Consider the following 9,322-nt stretch of genomic DNA (forward strand, 5'->3'; position numbering starts at 1 on the left):
CCCACTCCAGTGCTTAAATATCATCATACTGAAATACATTTTCTTTTTATCTAGATGGAACTCCCTTTCTCAATTTCAGATTGCTGTTTCTCATTCTCCTTCCTTGTCCCTCTGTAGAGAGCCTGACATCAGACTCTTGGTTGGTAATTTTCTCTTACACATTGGAAGGCTGCTACTGGGTACTCAGTAAAGTTTTTCTTCTGACAAATTCATTCTCTTCTCTGATTATCTACTAAATCTGTAGATAAGTATTTAATGAGGAACTGGATTAAACATTTTGAAATAAGCCCAGACTTCAAACATACTAGTAACAGGGATAGTAGCCGTGCACGTGCTTGCACAGACATGAGACAGATCAGACTTCTGGTATATGAAGTATGAGAAGCAATTTCCGAATCAGAAAGTGCTGGAAAAATCCTTTTAGCATCATCCTGTTATAACATTGTTCCAAGAATGCTACAGAGGGAAAGAAGGCCACATAAGCCCACAGTGCTATGCTAAGCTTTGTTAGCCTGCCAAAAAAAAAAAAAGAAATCCCCAAATGTAGAAGATAGGGAACACTGTAAATCTAGTCTTTGTCTTAGGATTTTTAAATAGAAGACTAGAATTCTATTTCCAGCTGTGCATTGTGATGTTGGGCAAATTGCTTCTAATTATTTATTATATAAGAATTTTCACTGTTTTTTGACAGCCCAGTTACAAGGGACCTGGGACCAGCCTCCTTTATCAAAGATTTTGATGGGTTGGGACTGTATTTTGAAACACTCAAATAAGTTTATACATATATATTTTGGGGAAAGAAAAAAAAAACAACACCTTAACTTTCTCTTATCTCTCCATTTTTAAAAATATTTTTGAGATCCTCACCTAAAAGTGAAAACCTGGAAAACTGACTGTACTTCTGCACTTGTATTACTGAGTATGGGGTGAAAAATTAAGTTTGTCCATATTATATATTCGTGGACTTCCCAGGGGTTTGCACGATTATATTCAAAATAGGTTGGGGTTTTGTTTGTTTGTTTAGGTTTTATATGGGTATATTGCTTGTATTATTTAAGTACTGCTAATCTGAGCTCAGCTAAGACACCTAAATGGCTTTTATTAATTGCAACCACTTCAGCTTTTAGAAAACCCCTTCTTAGTCTACAGAAGTTAACTGTGTAAGAGAAACTGGAGGTACCTCTCTGTGTTTGACCAATATTTCCCATATGGTTTCTAGGAAAGAAAAACAAATTCTTGACATCCCTCATATCAAATACAAACAACATCAATAACAGTAATGGCACTAAAATACTGCTTCTGTAACTTATCTGAATATTTCACAGGTTTTCATCTGAAAACTTGTATTGTACAGCAGCTGTATTTCCTAAAATTATATTTACAGCAGTACTGAAAAAAACAGAGATTCACCTTGCTAATGACCTCTTTTTTTGGCAAGATAATAAGTACAACAAAAAGAGAAGATCTGTTCTTACCATAAACAGGAAAATAGGCTTTATAACAGCAGCATTTGCTATCACCTCTAAAATTAACTCTGGCTCATGCTTTCCGTGATAAATGCCTTTTTTTTCAGAGTTAATACAGAGCAGCTCAGCCTATAAACACATTAAAAAATGTATTTCAAACAAGTCAGTCTGGAAACTAAGTTTTAAAATAGTACAAGTGGAAACAAAAACATAAATTTATACTGAGTATCCATTTTCTTTTATAAATTATCTGGTCTACAGTACTTCCATCTTTTCCTGTGACTGAAACATAAGGTAAATTAGGGCACAGACAGTTGACTGTAAATCACAGCTGAGTTTAGGTTAGAAGGCACCTAAGGAGGTCATGCAGTAGGGCTAAACGTAGAGCTCTGTCAAGTTACTTAGGACTGTCCAGTTGAGTTTTGAGTATTTCAAAGTATGCAGAATCCATAGCGGTTTGTCAGGAAATACTAGTGCTTAACCTCTTAACTGGGACATTTTTCTCCTTCTATTTAGCATTTACCTCTTATACTTTTAACAATCCCTACTTGTAATCACCAGATAATTACAGTATGAAGGAAAAACTATTTTGCATCACCTTCCATAGTATTTTACACAAACAGATTTTACTAAACATTGCAGCAAGCCAAGAATGCATGTTTGCTGAGTAAGAAGTAACCACTCAGACCATGTAAATTAATGTCACATCTCTAGTAACCATCTGATTAAAACATTAAACACTTTTGATTTTTTAAATAAAAATACTGTCAGGTAGTTAAAGCTAAAAAAAGAGCTCTGATAAACAGTGTTGACATTTAATAACTGATATGCTTTCTTATTACGATTGAAAATATTTGTTTGGATTCTGTTTTCCACCAAACACCAGGATAAAATGTTAATGAATAAACAAATTAAAAAAAAAATATTAAAAGCACAGCTAAGTGTGTGCACTTTGTGAATATTTTGCATGAAACATCAAGTGCAGGTAACACAGTACAGGTAGGGAAAGGCAATTTAACTTCTTAAATGTTCAGTTTTAACAGTGATTATGATCTCATATATATGACCACTAAGGATGTTTGCTGGTTTTGCCAATTTAAGTTCTTTCAGTTGCTGAAGACATTCTCATCTTTAAAAACAGGATGCAAGGTAAGGGTAAAAATGCTTTTATTCTGAAGAACTAGCATTTTATACCATCAACTAAGTTTGACATTACAGTTTCCTTGAATGGCAAAGTCAATTAAAGGGGTTCTTGACACCCTTAGACCCAAACCCCTCCTCCCCTGGAACTCAATACTACGTAAGTGCTACAATTTACCGTTTCCTTTGCTATGAGAAAAAAAGCTATTTGTGTCTGTACTTTAAATCAGCTCAGTGAAATTATCAATTTAAAAAACCTTCTTAAACTGGATTAAATTCTTAGGAAAAACGCTATGGCTAGGGAGTGCTGAGTCATTCCAATATCATATAGAAATATGTACCCCATAGGGCAGCTGGGTAAGAGTAGTTTCAATCCAGAATATAAAATGCACTAGGGGAATCCCTTAGGAGCAGAGGCAGTAGAGGAATGTGGTTTAAAACACTGATAACAGCCAAGGTCAAATGAAAGTGTAGGTGCATACTGTTACTTGAATTTTAACAATTATAACCAGACCTGGGGAAATCTACATATACATCTATATACTCCACATAGTCACACATTTGATACTATACAAACTGTTTACCCCAACAGTAAATCTTGTGTTGGTTCATCACTGAAACTCAAGAACTAGTAAAACCTGTCAGATTCAGGAGTCTGGCAAAATTTACGTTTTGACTATAAACTAAGAGTTATTTATGAACATTTATTTTCTCCAAACTTAAAGAAGTTGAAAAATACCTATTTTAAGCTATTTTTAGAACCAGGCAAATCTTGACTATGATGATACATTGTATTGGTGGGTGGTAAACTCTGCACGTACATATTCTAGAAAAAAGTTTGAGGTTTCGCAGTAAAAACCATGAATGCTGGGTGTGTGGTAAATGTAATCTATCTTAAAAGGTTGCTGTTTACAGCAACTAACCACTTACAGTGGTTTTTGTTCACTTTTTGAGATTAACCAACTAGATTCCAGTTAGAAATCAATGTCAAATAAATCTTCAGGTTACATACTAGGGCATCACTGTATTCTAGATTCTCCTAAATTCTCCTTATGTGAATTGCCTCAGTTAGAAACCTTCTGTCTCAAATGCAGAACTTTCAAATCAGATCCAAATCATTCTAGATGGAGCCAGCTATCACCTTTCACATCAATATTAATTTTGAAGGCTAATTATAACAGTATAAAACTGATCTATTTACTTTTTAGAACTTGGATGTTCACAAAGGCATTTCTGTGCATTTTCCTGGCTATTTTTAACTGTAGAGTCAAATAAGTATAGGCCCTCTAAATAACCACATTTCCTGATGTCCAGTTTTCTTTTGTGTGTAAGTACACAGAAGCATAAATATGAAAAAAATAAGTATCAAACACCTTGCTACCCCCTTATGGAAACACAGGTTCTAACTATTAGCATCTGTACACAGATAGTAAATAGACTGAATAGAAATAAACCCTGAGAACTTAACAGCCATTATTGTTCCCTAAGCTGAGCACTGAAAGCAACTTTTTTTTTTTTTTTGGTATCTGACTTTATAATTAGAAAAAAATAAAAGAACTAAAAATCACTTTTAGCTGCTCAATTAATGGATAGCTTGTATGATTTAAAGAAAATAATCTGTATTGAATTGGTGCATGTGTTTGCAATTTGTTCTGTGAAAAGAACAGCACGGCATTTTGCAATAGCTGGCATATACAGTAGTGGATATGTTTTATATCTGTATCGATCCTTTGTGGTGTCTCATAAAAGAAGCCTGTAAATTATTCATGTTTAAACCACATTAGATTCTGGAAAAAAACCTTTGCAGAAATCCATTTTAAGGGCACCGGAATTGTAAAGTCAGCTGGCTTAGCTATAGTGATTTCTAACAATCATTTGGTTGCTAATAATAATTCCATCCTCATGTAAAACACACCCTCAGACACTGAATATAAACGCAGCGGTGCAAAGTTTAGGTAACAGGCCTCAGAAGGCAACTTAATGGGGTATCTCTTTGCCCCAGAAGTGCTAGCAGGTTTATGTTGTTTCAGGGCAGGAAACAAAACCATGTGGATATTAAATATCAGTCATAGAGGCTTGAGGCTAACACTCTTCAAGTTGAATAGTGTCCTACTGCATGTACATTCCCCTGAGTAGAGGCTGCACTATAAAGCTACTCAATAAAATGATCCAGGTTTGCAGTTTCCAAGAGGAAAGGAATCAGGCCTTCAACAGGCACTCTGAAACAGTACTGGCCAAAATCACTAGTCTTCTCAGACTCCTCAGATTAACAGCACAGAAACAAAATTAAGTTTGTAAAGTGATCATCTGAGTAATTACATGAACATGTAACCACATTGTTTATAGAAAACATATGCATACAAGAACCAGTAATATTCATTGGAAGATATGATAATTATCACTTCCTCTACAGTGTGAGTGGGATACTTGAGTACTGGGAGGGGGGAAGGTACTGACAGCTCAAGACTAGGAATAAGCATCTGTTACCACGTCACATTTTTTGACTGAAAGATTACTACACAGATACTTATAGAAAACTAGTATAGTTTTTCAGTTCTTCTTTTCATGAGCACTTCCAAGCGTGTTGCGCCGGACATTAGGCAGCCAAAAAGTACAGCTGTTCTATCTTCTTAGGCTTAGATCACCCTGAGCAGCATATAAAATAGTGTAGTCTAACTGTTGTAGCAGAAGAACCCTGTGCCAACAAGTTGTCCAAATATTTACTTGCCTTTACAGGCAGATTTTAGAGCTGACACTGAATTCCTTGCTGCCATGGCTACGCTGCTTCCCGTACCTGAGCTAGTTCATTTCAATCTACTTTGAGTTTTTCTTCAAGACTCTGCAGATGTAACTCTACAGCTCTACAATGTCTATGACTCCAGTTTCAATATACAATTTTTTCTGTTCACTTTCTATAGCATATAAGACACTGGAGGATTAGGTTAAGTATATCCATGAGAAAAAAAAAAAAGTTACATATAAAGCACTATTATTGCATGATGACTTTAAAGGGATTACATAGTACAGCATAGTACAGCATGTAAAACCAGCTGAATTTGAAGGTGTTTCTCAAGATGCCTTAACACTGTTAACTTCTCAGGAAACACTCAAGGCAGTCCAGCATTTCAGTTTGTGCTATGGAGTCTTTTGGACTTCAAAGTCTGGAAGTTAAACCTGCACTGATTTTTGGTTTTGTGTTTTATGTTGGTTTTTTGTTTGTTTGTTTTTTGTTTTTTTTTACTTTCTTGTTATGTATTGCTCCAGATCTAGCATAGCCTTACCTAGTACTTACTGTTGTTACAAATCATGTTACTATAATTAAAGCTGTACTGTTCAGGTGGTAAATGGATTAGAAGCTGGAAAATGGAGTTCAGTTTGGACTGTCTCATTTCAGTTTTACTATTCTGTACCAAATCCAGATATATTTACTCACCCTCCATTTTAGTGAAGCATGTCCGGAAAGACCTGTGAAGAGGGAGGAGAGCAATAAAATCTATGTTAATAATTACAATACAAAGCCCACTACTTTTCAGTTGCCCCATAAACTCCCATGTAACTTGTCTTTAGGTAGATCACATTTATAAATATAAAAATAGATCAATGTTACTCAAATAGTTATGGGTGTACCATTTGGCTTAAGTGTCCTACTGCAGCCTTCTCTTGGATAGTCTGATTCCACATATTTACATATTAAACATTCATTATTTATTATTAAGTAATTATATAGGGGTGTTTGAACTAGATGATCTTAATGTCCTTTCCAACCCTAACTATTCTATGATTCTATGATATTTACACACATTCACACAGCTAACTCTTCAAGGATTCAAGCTGTGCTCCAATAACCAAACATTGACATAAGTGAACAGTAACAAACAGTATCTCATGTCATATTCAGTCTTATTGTCTTCCTCACAGCATGTATCACCAACTCAATTTTTTGTATTGGAAGGGGAACCATGATCTGGATTGTCATCAGTGGTAGCTTCTTAAACACCAACAAGAAGCATTCTCTTGACTGTTCCTAAAGTGGTGCAGCCTGCACATACACACTACTTAATGTCTTGGCTGCAATGATGATTGAGTCAAGAAGCTTTTAGACATTATCAGTTTTTGGGGGAGTATTACATCTCAAAAAACCTACCTTCTTCAGGTGTCTAATATGGAACACTGAAAGCCATATGGACAGCATTGTTCCTAAAGCTTTTCTTTCCACTTCATGGAAGGTCTTAGTTTCATCTTCATTGCTACCATTACAAAAGTTTGAATATTATTCAATAATTTTAGGCAAATTAATTGATGTGCAGCATTAGTAGCATGCCATAATTCCATTAAGCCCCTGATGAATCTAATACATACATGCTATAGGGAAAGCAACCCTACTGGAAAATTCTACTTTGTTCACTGGAAACTGAGAGCTGAGGTGAGAGCTCTTTTGGGGTGTGCTAAATCCTATGGCACATTCACAAATAGCCATACTTATGCTCTTGAGTAATCTCAGTAAATTACTTGAGTAATTGCTGTTGGCTTAGTGGTTTTAACTGGTTTAGCATTACTCCCTTCTTGTCTAAAATTACAGAAGACATAATAGTGTGCTCTTTGCTAGCTGCAATTTTCCATTGCAGAAACACTAGATTTCAGGTTAGTTTGTCTATAAATACCTCCTTTTTAAAAATGGTTATAGGAAGTTCACAAAACTTAAACTTTACAACTTCAGTTATTACACGGTGTACAGGGATGCCTGAAGCATACATCTATTGATGCTGCTATGCACCTATGCACACATCAGTAGGATTTTAATAATTTTTAGATGCACAGTACAAATTTTAGATGTATAGGCAATAAACAAGGCAACACAGCTTCTATTAATATTAGAAATAAGTTATTGTATAATACCTAGTGCAGATAGAATCATAGAATAGTTAGGGTTGGAAAGGACCTTAAGATCATCTAGTTCCAACCCCCCTGCCATGGGCAGGGACACCTCACACTATATAGAATTATTTGCACTAAGAATCCTGTCCAATGCAAAACTTGAAATTTACTGTTAATGCGTTTCTGTAGACATAAGGGTTCAAGCAGGCATCACAAATTCAGTGTGGTTTCTCCTGCAATTAAAAATATTTTCATTTAATGGCAAAATATTTTTGTTCTTGTTCCAAGAACACACCACTGGAATCCAGTGTTTAAACCAAATATTTTCTTTTAGCTTTCCTCAAATCCTTAGCAGCCAAACTACACATGACTTCAATGGATTCTAGTCAAGCTTTCCCATATAAGCCAAATAGCTTTCTTGTGAATGCAGCAAAAAAAAAGAAGCTGCATTACACAGTAAATATCAAGTCCACTCTTGCTGGTAAAGTTTACCATTTGTTCCTGAGAAATAAACATCCTGATCCTTCAGCCAGCACCTGGCCAAGGTAATTCAGATTCATTAAGGTGTCTCCATAAACTTCAGCAGACCAAACTATACTAGAAGAGATCTGAGATTTAACTCATACTAAAGATGCTGACAATGCTGTGAAGTGAAATCACAATGTAGGATGTCTATCTGAAGCAAGCGTACAATTTCACTTAGGTTGGGAACTTCACAGAGAACTGCAAATGAGATACACTTTGGAAAACATAAACCAGCTTAAAACACAAAGCAGTCAGTGCAACCTGACAAATTCCTAAAAATAAAAAAATAAAAAAATTATTTGGTCTTCAGATATAATTCCATCAGCTGCAATAATAGAAACTGATTTTGGAAGGCATGAGGCACTATAATCCACGTGACAGAGAATTTAAATAGGGAAAGGAAATCTTTCTAATCCTCCATATTGCTTTATTACATGATTTGGTTGAATTATATCATCTGTATAAACTGCTGCCTCCAATGTGCTCCCAAAAGAGCACAAACACAACTACTAGCCTTTTTGTGTTTTGTTTTTTTAACAGGATGCAAGGTGAAAATTACTTTTAAAAAGGTTTCTTGCTAGAATCAAAGGAGAAACATCCAGTGGGGGGAAAATAATTAAGGAGAAATTAGGTGTATCAGATCAAAGGCTTCCTCCCCCCCCCCCCCCAAAAAAAAATGGATTAAAAAAGCAGATCTTGATTTTATCATGCAAGTACAAGACACATTGTTAGCATGAATTTGCTTTCAGTTAATGGTTGTATAACACAAATAACTTGAAAATACAACTCCCCTTAATATTATGTTTTTCTATATAGCAAACAAATGGATTTTAAAACTTGGTCAGGGAGTGGTAGGTGGCTAAATAAATACATAGAAACCCCAGTGTTTTGTCATATAACAAACTATAACAGCACTTCAAAGTTTTGGACAGGTTTCCTTATATTATTGGTTTAGGGTGTAGCTGTGTGGAAAATTGTAAATGTTGTCTTTTGGTATTTACTTTACGATCCTTTGTAATCTTCAGCTATATTTATAGTTTAAAGTGGGAAGAAATCAAAATTAAAGAGGCCTATCTGAGCATCCTTTGTAATCAAATGCTTTCCCCATTTCTCTTTAAAATAAAAGCACAGCCTGCATGTTTGGCTGCCTGAGGAGACCACCCGAAGCGTTTACAAGTCGTGACCTTACAGTGAAGTATCTGTGGAAAAGCAGAAGTTGTAGAACACACAGAGAGGAGTCACAGATAAACTAGCCAGTTTCTGTGGGGAGAAGGGGGCTGCTGTGTTTTGAATCGAAGGGTTTAACCGGAAATAAA

The 9,322-nt window shown here is 35.4% G+C and overlaps 1 protein-coding gene across 1 annotated transcript in view; it reads right to left on the bottom strand.

The window, feature by feature from the left end:
• SGMS2 (sphingomyelin synthase 2) overlaps positions 1 to 6,071 on the bottom strand; it is a 43,618-nt gene extending 37,547 nt beyond the window's left edge. The window contains exon 1 of the mRNA XM_062636675.1: positions 6,040 to 6,071. The gene's annotated coding sequence lies outside the window, so the exon portion shown is untranslated. The remainder of the gene's footprint in view (positions 1 to 6,039) is intronic.
• Between the last annotated feature and the right edge of the window lie 3,251 nt (positions 6,072 to 9,322).

Source organism: Pezoporus occidentalis, unplaced genomic scaffold, assembly GCF_034315485.1.
Source record: "Pezoporus occidentalis ecotype Australia unplaced genomic scaffold, CSIRO_AGI_Poc_V1 ctg49, whole genome shotgun sequence".
NCBI classification, from domain to species: Eukaryota; Metazoa; Chordata; class Aves; order Psittaciformes; family Psittacidae; genus Pezoporus; species Pezoporus occidentalis.